Consider the following 14,356-nt stretch of genomic DNA (forward strand, 5'->3'; position numbering starts at 1 on the left):
CTTTTATCATCCTTTTCAATCCAAACTCTTGAATTCACCTTGCAACACAAACATGATTAAAATAGAACATTAAACATTATCATGTTCATAAAACCAAGTAATAGATGGGGTCTAATATGCAATATTTCACCCTCAACACAATCCCCAACTAGCATTTTGCTAGTCCTAAGCAAAGTATGCGAAAAATAAACTTTAATGCGTAATGTTTAAACCTTTTTCAAAAAATAACCTTTTGTGTAATCAAGTATGAATGAGTAGACTCAACATGAGAAAGTGAGATTTTGAAAACCTAGAGTCAAATCTCATAAGCAATCGATCAAATAAGTTCTTTATCCATTAGATTAGAGCATAGCTTGTATATCAAGTTTTTCAACGTACTCAGTGAAAATACTATCCTTTTGTAATATTAGCGATCTTCACCACTTCAAGATTGGTTGAAAACTCAAGTACTGATTCCAAACTTATCTCATTTTCCTTCTTTTTCTAGTTTTTAATTTTATATTGATGGTCATTTGTATTTATTCCTCTTCTTTAGACATTACATCCTTTTCAAAGACATTTTTCATTCCCCTCAAAGATGTTGTCATTCTTCATTCTTTATGACCACTTTGTCGATCTCCTATTTTTTAACTGGTTCTTTTTTTTTTCTTTTAAGGTGGATAAAATTCTCCAAACTTGATTCTCACCATCTATCAATGATTCACATACTAACAACTAGAAAATCTAGTACTATTTATAGAAAATAATTTGAATAACATAATATTCGAACTTACTCTTAATCAATTAAATGTAAGAACCATAAGTGATAGGTTACTTAGTTGATTAGACTTCATCAATTCAAAATTCAATCTCTATCTTATCATCATACTCAAAACATTCTTAAATACACAACTTATCGCTTCCCAAATAGATAAACATTGGAAATTTTTCAATTTTTTTTTTTAAATTTTGCTCAAAACTAAGAGAATACTGATTAGCTTGCCTAATCTCCCACCCCCAACCTAAAATTACATTGTCCTCAATGTAAAAGAAATAAGCATGATTTGCAAAAGAAACAACATAATTGTAGGAGAAGTAATGGAAAGATAAAGCTTTTTCCAAAGGATCTTAGTGTGAAGGTGGGTTAGCACAACCAACAAAAAGCAAACTATCCTAAACAGCATAAAGCTAACTATTCAAAACATAACATGAAAGCAATAAACCTAACTATACCTCCATCAGACTAGGAGGTCAATCTTGGTAAATGGGATTAATTAAAGGTATGGACGTATCCTCTGAGTTAAATTTCTCAACAAATGGCTTTAATCAATGTCCATTTACTTTGAATTCTTTGCCATTGTTCAAATCTTGTATCTTGCTGGCCCCATGAGGATAAAAATTAGTAACAGTGAAAGGATCGGTCCAATGAGATTGGAGTTTGCCCGGAAAGAGATGTAACCTAGAATTATACAAGAGGACTTTCTGGCCTGGTGTGAATGATTTTCGAAGAATGTGTTAGTCATGAAATACCTTTATCCTCTCCTTGTAAATTCTCGTGTTCTCATACGCATCATTTCGGATTTCTTCGAGTTCATTCAATTGAAGTTTGCGTAGCGAGCCAGTGTTGTCCAGATTGAAGTTCAAATTTTTGATCGCCTAGTAGGCTCTATTTTTCAACTTTACAGGCAAGTGGAAAGCCTTCCCATAGATAAGTCTAAAGTGAGACATTCCAATAGGGGTCTTAAATGTGATACAGTAAGCCCATAAGGCATCAGTCAATTAGATTGACCAATCCTTTCGATCAGGCTTAATCGTTTTCTCCAAATTGTGTTTGATTTTCCTATTAGAAATCTTAGCTTGCCCACTTGTTTGTGGGTGGTATGGAGTGCTCACCTTGTGAGAAATGCCATATTTCTTCATTAAGTTTGCAAATGGCCTATTAAAAAAATGTGAGCCCCCATTACTAATGATGGCTCGAGGCGTTTCGAACCGGGAAAGGATGTTTTCTTTTAAGAATTTAATGACCGTTTGATGGTCATTGTTTCGGCATGGAATAGCTTCGACTCATTTAGTGACATAGTCTACGGCTAGAAAATGTATAAATTCCCAAAGGATTGGAGGAACGGTCTCATGAAATCGATGCCCCAGCAATCAAATGCTTTAATGATCAGAAGACATCATATTTCGACGGGATGATGCTCCCAACTTCTGACAATGCTCACAAGCTTTGTAAAACTCATGAGTGTCCCTGAACATAGAAGGATAGTAAAAGCCACACTATAGAATTTTGGCCATGGTCTTTTTTTGTAAAAAAGTGACCATCACAAGCATGAGAGTGACAGAAGGAGATGACACTTTGGTCTTCATTGTCAGGCACACGTCTCCTTAAGATTTGGTCTGGGTAATATTTAAACAAATATGGATCATCCCAGAAGAACTTACGAACCTCAGCGAAGAATTTTTTCTTATCTTGCACAGTCCAATATGTTGGTGTGAGACCTGTGGCAAGATAATTAGCAATATTAGCAAACCAAGGTGAATGGGAGACTTTGAACAATTGTTCGTCAGGGAACATGCCATTTATTTGTGTTATCTCAAGGAAATTAGAGAGGTCAAGGCAGGAAAAATGGTCAGCCACTACATTCTCTACTCCATTTTTATCTTTTATTTCTAAATCAAATTCTTGGATAGGAGGATCCATCTAATCAGGCGAGGCTTAACATTATTCTTAGAAAGAAGATACTTGAATGCTACATGATCTGTATAAATGATGAACTTAGATCTGATTAAGTAGGACCTAAATTTGTCCAAAGCGAACACTATGACTAAGAGTTCCTTTTCCGTATTAGAGTAGTTCACTTGAGCAAGGTCTAGAGTTCTACTTACATAATGAATAACGTAGGGCTTCTTTTCTTTTCTTTGGCCTAAAACCACCCCAAGAACATAGTCAGACGCGTCGCACATAAGTTCAAAAGGAAGGCTTCAGTCGGGTGGCTGCATGATAAGTGCAGTGGTTAACATGCCCTTGAGCTTAGTAAAAGCTTCCTGTCATTGCTCAGTCCACTCGTATGGTGCATCCTTTTGAATTAGATTGCATAAGGGAGGAGAGAGGTGACTAAAGTCCTTTATGAATCTTCTGTAACAACCGGTATGTCCTAAGAAGGATCGCATGTCTCGCATGTTCTTAGGTGGAGGTAAGTTAGAGATAAGATCAATTTTAGCCTTATCTACCTCAATTCCCTTAGATGAGATGATGTGTCCAAGGACAATTCCCTTACGAACCTTGAAGTGACACTTTTCCCAATTCAGTACCAAGTTCTTTTCTTCACATCGCTTCAGCACATTTTTCAAAATTTCTAAACATTCGCTGAAAGATGGATCAAAGACCGAAAAGTCATCCATGAAGACCTCTAAATATTGCCCCACCATGTCAGAAAAATACTCAACATGCATCGCTGAAAGTGGCGAGGGCATTACATGACCCGAATGACATCCTTCGGTAAGCAAAGGTGCTATAAGGACATATAATGTAGTTTTTTCCAGATCTTCAAGGGCTATCTCAATCTGATTGTAACCCGAATAACCATCAAGGAAGCCATAATAAGAGTGACCAGCTATCCTTTCCAAAATTTGATCAATAAAGGGCAAAGGAAAGTGGTTCTTCCTCATGACGGTATTCAATTTCCTATAGACAATGCACATTCTCCAACTAGTAGTGATCCTAGTTAGCACGAGTTCATTGTTGGCATTGGCTACGATGGTGATGCCGGACTTCTTAGGAACCACCAGTTAACTTCAAGTCCCAGCATGGTATTCAGCATGGTCTCCATCTCCCTAATCCTATCATCATTAAACTCATGGGAGTGGGCCAGGCACATCTCTAGAGGGTCAGAGGATAAGGTCACAAGTGCTCTATCTTCCACGAAAGAATTAATTAGGTTAATGTCATGGAAATCATCATCATCCTCTAATGTTTACCCATATTAGAAAAGATGTTTGACTCCAATATCATATTTCTAAAAGACATACTCATGACTCCATTCCTGCAATTAATGATTTCATTTAAAGTGGCAAGGAATGGGTGACCAGGAATGACAGGAATTTGAGTGCTCATGTTACTGATGGGTTGCATATCCAGGATGATAAAATATACCGGGTAATAGAATCTGTCAACCTGGACCAACACATCCTCAATTACCCCTCTTAGTATACGAACTGAGTGATCAGCAAGTTGTAATATGGTTAGGGTGGGTTTCAATTCACCCAAACCTAACTGCTTGTAGATCGAGTAATGAATCAGATTTACGCTCGCTCCTAAGCGAAGAAGTGTATGCTCAATTCGGTAGTTCCCAATTACATAAGCAATGTTTGGGCTTCCGTGATCTTTGAATTTATGTGGCACATCTTGCTTTAGGATGGCACTCACTTTTTCAGTTAAAAAGACTTTCTTGTGAATATTTTGCCGTCTTTTGGTTATACACAAGTCTTTCAGAAATTTATCATATGAAGGTATTTGTTTAACTATATCCAGTAAAAGAATATTGACCTTCACTTGTTTCAACACCTTTAGAATGTCCTGAGAGTTGGAGAGAGATTTTGGTACAATCAACCGTTAGGGGAATGAGGCAATCGGCTTGCCATGAAGTTCCGGTTCCAAATCTCGTGGAGTAGTGCTAGGTCTATCATCGTTGTCCTCTTCTGGGTCCTTAGGCTTTTCAGCCCTAACCGAAATGGTTTTGTCAATGGTCTTCCCACTCCTAAGAGTAGTGATAGATTTAGCTTGCTCGATCTGATTTGAAGAGCCAGGATCACTTATTTTATATTGTTGTTTAGGATTGGGGAGAGGTTGAGTAGGAAGTATCCCCTTTCCCCCAATTGCTAATTGTGACTCTATCCTTTGAACAGATGACGCAAGTGTTCCAATCACTGATCTGATTTCTTAGATTGCTTATGCCGAATTCCGATTAAGTAGCTCTTGATCTTGAATATATTTTAGAACCGGATCCTCTTGAGGTTTCCCTTGATTTGGAATTTGATTGAAGAAACCTTGAGAGGTAGCATTTTGTCCATTCCTCCAACTGAAGTTTGGATCCTCATGAAAAGCAGATATTGTTGGGCAATTTTTGGTTTTGTGAATGTTGTAATCACAAATACTGCAAACAATTTCCTTATCCTTATCCTTATTTAATTCCATGGCCTTGAATTTTCTTATGAGATTAGCCGCTTTAGCATTGATATATTCATCCTCTTTCAAAAGGTATACTCTGCCCTTTTACCTTGATTGAGTGGGCTTAGAAGTGGTACTTGATTTAGGGTATGTGTCCCATGATTGTGCATTTTTAGCAAGTCTATCTAAGTAATCCCACACATCATCGACATTTTTATTCATGAATTCCCCATTGCACATTATCTCTACCAATTGGCGCATGGAAGATGTCAGATCATCATAGAAAAAGTGTATAATGCGCCACATTTTAAAACCGTGTTGTGGACATGAACTAACAAGATCCTTGAACCGCTCCTAACATTAGAAGAATGTTTCATCCTCCTTTTGGGCGAAGTTCATGATTGACTTTCTAAGGGTGTTCATTTTATGATGTGGAAAAAATTTCTTTATGAACTCCCTTATCATGTCATTCCATGTGCTAATAAATCGGGGACGTAGTGAATGCAACCACGTCTTAGCCTTCTCTTTCAAAGAAAAGGGAAAGAGTTTCAGTCTGACAGTGTTCTCAAACACATTAGGAAAATATAAAGTGGCTATGATCTCATCAAACTCTTTCAAGTGTAAATATGGATTTTTATATTCAAGTCCATGAAATTTTGGAAGGAGTTGGATCATCCCTGGCTTAATATCCATTTGTGTCGTATTTTTTGGAAAAACAATACATGAGGTCATGCTCACCACCGCCAGTTGTAAATAGTCTTACAAAGTATGAGGTGGGGGTGCTTGATGCACCTCATTCTCATCTTAGACTTCCTCAACCCGAGCTTGAGATTGTCTTCTCGGTTCATTGACCGGTTGATTTGCAGCCATAACCCCAATTAACTCTGAGGATCTCAAGTGGTGTCTAATCTGGCATAATCGTGTACGCATCAATCGTGCATAATCATGCATAAGCTTATAGAAAGGTTAAAGGGTGGTGTAAGTGTGTGCGTAGTATGAACGTGCTCAAAATGCAATGCTAGAGTAATGCAAAATCATGCTGATGGGCACATGAATGCACTCAGCCGTACCAAGGCTATGCGGTCCAAGATATGAATGCTATCGGCCATATCATGGCCATACGATGCAAGATGCAACTCAAGCACACCAATCCTCATATCAATACAACTCATCAAATATCAGTACAGTTCTTATTCTGGATAATCACCAGGGCTTAATACCCTCCAAATGACACTGCCCCTTTCCCAGGAGTGCAGTCCAAGTGATCGTAAGAAGCCTCACTATCTGCCTGGCCAATAATCTGCCAACATCTATCCGGCACGTCGATAGCGGACCCATTCATGAGCTGGTCAAACTCAGCCTAGTGATGCCCCCTACCCTCAGGCGAGTAAGGCCACACCCCTTTCCAACTGACCACGACACACTAGGAGACGTGGCCTCCTGGTATTCGGCCCTTGTGCACTTATATATCCACTCAGTCTCAACGTTGGAGTCATCCTCTGGTACCATCGGATTTAAGAATTTTCACCCAAGGACATCTATGGCGCCCCGATGCTAGAAACAGTATTTTCGGTATCCAATCCGGCCACCCACGATGTGTCTCTGGAGGCTATGGCCCTGATGTCGCTAGGGCATACAATAATCATAATTAGACAAATGCAAGTGCATGAATCACACTACCAGTCATGCAACAATCCTATGCGTACCGCGCTCTCATGAAGGGCAACTACGCCTATCAGGGAGCCCATAAACAATTTGCCCGAAGGCATATGCTATAATCAATCACTTCTCATATCAAGCATACTTATGATGCGTGTGAGTATGAATCATGGAATTATACTAAACATGTTATATGGTGATGGATGCTATTTATAACGAAGAGGGGCCTAGACGGCCTACTCAATATAAGTATGGGCCTATCAATGGGCCCTAGGGAGAGTTACAATGTGGACATTTAACCATCATTGCTCTTACAATATGGACGTCAAACCATCATTTCTCCCAAGGCACAGCTGCCAAAACATCATTACATACATCGTGGTGGAATCTCACATCACAATGGGCCTCATATACATCAAAGTTGGCTCACAGAAAGGCCTCACATACATCTCATTGGGCCTCATATACCTCAAGTGGGCCGCATCATGTGGGCCGCTCCAAAGGGTCAATTACGCATCAAATGGGCTACATCAACTACGTCGAATCAAATGGGCTGATTGAATGGGCCGAATCATAGGGGCCGATTCAAATGGGCCGATCGAATGGGCTGAATCAAAGGGGCCGAATCAAATGGGTCGATTCATATGGGCTGATCAAATGGGCCAAATCAAATGGGCCGAATCAAAGGGGCTAAATCAAATGGGCCGATTGAATGGGCCGAGTCGAATAGGCCCAGTCAAATAGGCCAAGTCGAATGGCTGAGTCGAATAGGCCGAGTCGAATGACTAAGTTGAATAGGCTGAGTTGAATAAGCCGAGTCGAATAGGCCGAGTCAAATGGGCCAAGTCAAATGGGTCGTTCATCTATTGTTAGAGATCATTTCAAAGCATTATATATATATAATGAATCATATGCAAAGGATTATCTGGACCATACTACACATAATAGTGGTGATAATAATTCCCACTGTTAGAATTTATAGGGCCCACCATAGCATTTATTTCCCATCCAGACTGTTCATAAGGTCATAAAGACCTAAACAGTGAATTATCATGTTGGTTCAAAACTTCTATAACCCAAAAGGGGTTTCAATGGTAGGCATTCAATTCCACTGTTTTGGCAGTGTGGTCCACATGATATTAGATCTTTCTTATTTTTAGTCTCAAGTTGGAGACAAGCTCACCAATGGATAGACGGTTGGATGTAACACATGCTTCAGAGGGTGGGACCCACCGTCCTAGCCCATGGACGGTGTGGAGCCAGTCAACTCGTTAAGTGGGTCCCACATGGATGTGGGCCACCCCACTTCCCTCTTTCTCTTGTTGTATATATATATATATATATATATATATATATATATATATATAATATAATATATTATATTAATATAATACAATGTAAGATAATATAAATATAATATAATGTAATATATTATAATATTATATATATATATCACCTAGAGTGCCCACCGTCCAGACCCTCTGGACGTTCTGGACGGTGGGATATCACGCATATAGCATGGTGGGCCCACACGAAATGTGGATGGATGGCATGGTGCAAGACCCATACATCACAGGGGTCCCATGCATGCAGCAGAGGGTGGGGTAGATGATGGACGGCTTGGATGCCATGCCTGTTGCACATACCTGGTGGGACCTACAAGCTGCAAACATCAGCTGCAGTATGTATGTATGTATATATATATATATATATATATATATATATATATATATATATATATATATATATATATACATAATATAATATATTATATTATATGATATTATAACAACATCCATGAGTTACAAAAAAAAAACCACCGTCCAGACCTAAGGTGCTCTGGATGGTGCTGGTCTAGTTAACGAAATCATGGTGGGTCCACACATGTGGCCCACCTCTCATACATATATAATGTAATATATATATATATATATATATATATAATATTAATATACATCATACGTTTCTCTTTTTTTTTTTGTTATAGCTGGTTAGTACACACCCATGTCAGTGCACACACTCCATGTTAGCCACACCCTACTGCCATCACGTCTAGCGTCCAGGGACGCTGGATGGCATGGATATAACACAGGCATCATGGTGGGTCCCACATGGATGTGGCCCACCTGATTTGGATCAATATTTGTATTTTTCCTTTTCATCTAGGCCCGGTAACGGGCTGAACGGTGTAGATCTAACACATCTGTCGGGTGGGTCCCAAAAAGGTGGATGGCATGGATAAGATACTTGCTTCATGGTGGGCCACACACTCATCATCAACATCACCAAAAGAAAAGGAGAGAGAGAGAGAGAGAGAGAGAGAGAGAGAGAGATCGGTGTAGTGGAGGGACCCCGCCACTATGGGCCCCTCATGATCGTATATATACATCAAAATGGGTCCTAACATAAGTGGGCCCTTAAATGGGAATCAACGGTGGATCACCCACCTATTGGCCTCCTTCTTAGTCCCTTAGCCTCCTTAGCTCCTTGCCTTCAATGTTGATGGAGGTAAATGATGAATGAATGGTTGAGATGTGAGATGAGAGGGTGGGCCACACTTGTTGGAAAGGCTTGGACGTGTGGTATTTTAGGTTTCTTGGGAGTGAAGAGAGGGAATGAGAGAGAGAGAGAGGGAAGTAATGGATTAAAGGGATAGATGGAGTGGTGGTTGTAAGGAAAGGAAATGAAGAGGTATGGGTGGGTTTGAAATTGGAAAAGAGGGATGGGTAGGGAGAGAGAGAGAGTTGACTTGGGAAAAAGGAGGGATGGATTGCTTGTACTTGGGGCATGGAGTGTACTTGACTTGATTGATTGATTAAGTGATGAGACATGTTGTAGAGATTCTCTCAGAATTTGCAACAGGCAGCGTTTTCCTCGAGATGAACATAGGCCCACATCTTCTGGCACGGGTATCGATTCAATGCACGAGTCACGACGTTAGAACCACGGCGATGGCGCGGTCGCAGCGGTACAAGTTTTGAGTTGATCCGACTCCGATATATAAGACTCGGCTTAGGATCACGCGCAAACATCGGATATGGGTCGAGGGTTGCTGGAATTTAACCAAAAGGACTGTGGAAGCCTACGGAATGGTACGGTCTATGATACGGGCCTTACAGATAACCCCTCAACCAATCCTCCTTTACTCAAAAGACGTAGAGTGCTGTCACAGACCTACTTGGGCATGAAACACTCTCAGCCCTCAATTTCAGATTCTAACCTAAACCTAAAAGAAAGAAAGAAAATAGAAATCTAGAAATTGAAAGAGAGAGGGAATTAAAAGGAAGTTACCAAATTAGAAGTTCCTAAATTAAGATCCTGCAAAACAAAACAAAACAAGTTAGTTTCTAAAAAATAAAAATAGAAAGATGAGTATGCTTCTAAAAAGGCAATCCTAGAATTAGAAAGTTTTTAAACTAAATTTAGAAATTAGATCTAAGAAAAATGAAAAAGGAAAGTTTCTAAAAACAAATTAGGAAAGTTTCTAAACCTAGAAAAAAGAAAGCTAAGTTTCTAAAATAATTTAGAAAACCCTATTCCTAGAAATAGAAATTAGAAAAACCCTAATCTTAACCTAATTTTAAAATTAGCATATCAGAAAAACACAACCATCAATCCCCGGCAACGGTGCAAAAAACTTGTTCACAACCCCAAGTATAGGGTCACGATATAGTAATAATCTCGATAAGACCGAGGTCGAATCCATAGGGACTGAACTTATGTGTCTTCTGAAAGCAACTAGAACTAGAACTAGAAGAAGATGAAAATCTAAATCTGGAATATTTGAGAGAGTAATTGTGAATTTTTTAACTAAAACTTGTAAATTTAAAGGTGGGAAACTAAGGTTTCCAAGGATCCACTTGTAGAGATTAGGCAGATCTATGCTTGATTCAAGGACACAATTGGAATCAGAGTCCCATCTTATCCAATTGGAAGATATCTGAGTAAAACCAAATATGAACTTCCTTTGACCTAATTCTCAATGGAGAGAGGTGAGAACTGGAAGTGATTCCGTCACAAAAACATGCCCAGGAGACAAGGCAAACAACAAGATTTACCAATCTCATAACCAAACATAAGAGAATCATGAAGACTAGAAGGATTCCATCACCCAACCATGCCCATGGAACGATGGTGAACAATGGGATTTCCTAATTTCACAATCTCAATATATGAAAAGAACATATTCAAAGCTATCGCAGATCTATTGTAATTTAGTCACAACAAACCATTAAAAACTGAAAGTATTTCTTAAATATCAAACTAAAATAAAAGATAATTCAACTTAAACATGAATCAAAGTAATAGAAAACATCCCATCACACTACAAGCTTCACCTCTTAGCCCTAGCTAAGAGGTTTAGCCAACCATAGACATGATTAAACTAGAATCTCTTAAGAAAAGCATAAAAACAACTAAGGAAAGGGAAGAAAAACTCTTAGTGACAGTTTCTCCATACTTTTTCTCCACTCCTCAAACCCTAGATGATGCCTAGGGATGCCCTAGGGAGCCTTATTTATAGTTTTAGGCCTTGTACTTCCGCTCCGAGTGGAAATTTCTGGAAACCGTCTCAAATTTATGCAGTCCGTGCAAAAATTGCGTAACGCTCGACTGGTCGTGGGATGTCCTCGATCGGTTGAGGTTCTCCTTCGAATGGTTGAGCAAGATGGGGATTTTGAGATTTTAAACACGAGAGTTCGAGTCAAGCCACTTTCAACCGGTCGAGCCTCGATTGGTCGAGCAGAGTCCAGGACTAGTCAAGCGTACGCAGGACTGGTCGAGCCGGAGCCAGGACTAGTCAAGGGTCTCCAAATTTCACTTCAAAACTCTGATTTTATTCATTCTTGATTTAGTTTTCTTAGATCTTTAGTACGTGCATTCTTCATTTTTGGTTTTATCAGATCCATTCTTGACTTTAGTGATTCTTGAGCGTTAAATCCATACTTTTAACATCCTTTACAATCCAAGCTCTTGAATTCACCTTACAACACAAACATGATTAAAATATAACATCAAGCATTATCATATTCATAAAACCAAGTAATAGATGGGGTACAATATGCAATATTTGACCCTCAACAATTTAGCCGTCTTGGTCATACTCGATCATCTTGATCACAAAATGGCAAAATCAGCCGTCTTAGTCGAACTCGACTATCTTGATCAAAAAACATCAAAGTAGGCCGTCTTGGCTGAACTTAGCCATCTTGATCAAAAATGACAAATTGGCCATCCTAGTCGAACTTGGCCATCTTGATCAAGAGACAACAAATTCAGCTGTCTTGGTCGAACTTGGCCATCGTGATCGAAAAATGGTAAATTTAGCCGTCTTGGTTGAACTCGGCCATCCTGATCGAAAAATGGCAAAATCAATCGAGACAATAGAGACTATCGATCAATCCATTCTGAATACGGCTTATGGTTAACTGAGGTAGTAATATGGCCATGAAGTTATGCTTTTATTTCTTGAACCATTTAAATAATTTGGTCATGATTCAAACAACACAATTTGGGCATTGGAGGTGCTTTAAGATCTACAGGTTTTATTTTTCCATGATACAGTGGATTCCCAAGGAATGGCTTTTCCCCAATTATATCCTAGTTTCCTTCTTCATGAATAAAAATCATGACCTCCCACTCTGGTCACCTGAACTCGATAGACAACAAAGCATTCTATATCTCCTAGATTGGAGCCGGATGAATATTCTATTGTAACATAAGAGGTAGATGTGGTGCTAGCAGAACTAACGCCAGATTTCTGACAAAACTAATATCAACAACTAGCTAAGGCACATTTGCTGCAGCATGGTAAATGTTCTGTAAGAAAACATCATATTTCACTTTTCACCTTGACTGGGCATCCATTTGTTGATAGTCTCGGCCTGAATTCGCAACTGCTTAGCCTGAGCTCGTAATTGCTCTTCTATATGCCTGTTCGCCATTTGCATATCACGTAGCCAAGTCATTGTTCTCTCAGAAAGACCTGTTGGCCATCTCGCTTTCTCATTACTTCCATTCCAACTCATGTTATGGTGTCCCAATGAGTGTGCCAAAATTTTTTTGATGTTATTTCTGCACTGGTGCACAGGCATGCCAGAACTGGAATTGTGGCTCCAATTCAAACTGAACAATAATGACCCTAAGTGCTAATATAGGTAGTGTAATGTCCTAGATTTTTACCAACTTGGAGTTACACGTCCTTGGGCAATGGGTCTATCATAACACCTTATCGACTTAGGAGGGAGCGATCGAACTTAGCGACATTAAAGGACCCTAGGATCAAGCCATCTGGCTAATCTAAATACTGAAGTCTTAGCCTAGGGTTTAGCTATAGAAGCGACCCCTCTTTGCTCTCATAAATCACATAAAAGCCCTAGGGGCTTCACCTAGGGCCATTTCTACTTCACTTATACTCCATTTCTAGTCCGTTATACCCTTTTCACTCTTAAGTCATCACCCAATTCTCTTCCCAAGCTCTCAAAACTCAATCCCAAAGTCTCAAATCCCCCTTTTAACCCATCTCCTTTAAAAATCTCACCTTTCACCACCTTATTCTTCAAATATTTCTAAGTACTTTCATATTAGACATAAATCCTAAAGCTCAAAGGATGAAGAACAATAATTAAACTAAAATTTACTATAAATAGTAAATATATAAATAAAATAGGTTTTTGATAATTAAAATTTTAGAATGTCATAAAATAACTAGGTTATTTGGATAGCTTAGCTTCTCCTACCCCAAAATCATATATTGCACATCGAATAATTCATTTCGGTTTGCAAGATACACTCACTTGAAAAACTGAGTGGCAGAACCACCACCAGGACCACCAAATGGCCACGGCGGCACTGCCCGGTCGGCGGTGTATTGCCAGAGCACCGAATTTCAGTGGACCGTCGCTGAAATTTTTTACATTTTCAAGCACTTCAAAAAGTCATATCTCCCTCAATATAACTCTGATTTAAGCAATTCAAAAGCCAGATTGAACTTGATAAGTTTAGTTTTATATAAAAATAAATGAAAAATAAAAATAAAATTTTTAATATAGTTAAATTTAGGATGATGTGACAACTGTCCAAAAATTATTAGTTCGGACAGCTGCTACATCCAGAATTTTTAGAATTTTTCTAGAATACGAAATTTAATAAAATTTAGTGGAGATAAAGTAGACTTGATGATGAACTACTAAAAAAATAATTAAAATAATATACTAACTAAAAGTGCCAAAAAAATATAGAACTACCCGAGGACCGCATCTTGTAGTATAATTTAGGTGAAATTTAGTTAAGTACTAAACTGAATAATTGGTGGATTAAGCTTGGACCACCATTTTCATAAATGAGAAGGCCTAAAGCCATTAATACCACTGACTCAACATTACTCAAAGACCTAGGAAAATTCCCAAGAGCCTGTTGCTCTTAGGAGTACATTAAAACTCCATATCAGACTTAGACCGCACGTCGAGAGTCCGATGACCGCGAAACTATATGATTATGTCTGTCCTACTAGGCTTGATAACCTTCATGGGAATCGAGCCCAAATAGTATCCA

General features: G+C 38.9%; 1 non-coding gene across 1 annotated transcript; it reads left to right on the forward strand.

Moving 5' to 3' along the window:
* The first annotated feature begins 5,456 nt into the window (after positions 1-5,456).
* On the forward strand, positions 5,457-5,563 carry LOC131234189 (small nucleolar RNA R71). The gene has a single exon (XR_009165597.1). It is a non-coding gene; the product is annotated as a small nucleolar RNA R71 (small nucleolar RNA).
* Positions 5,564-14,356: the final 8,793 nt, after the last annotated feature.

Source organism: Magnolia sinica, chromosome 18 (genome assembly GCF_029962835.1).
Source record: "Magnolia sinica isolate HGM2019 chromosome 18, MsV1, whole genome shotgun sequence".
Taxonomy (NCBI): domain Eukaryota; kingdom Viridiplantae; phylum Streptophyta; class Magnoliopsida; order Magnoliales; family Magnoliaceae; genus Magnolia; species Magnolia sinica.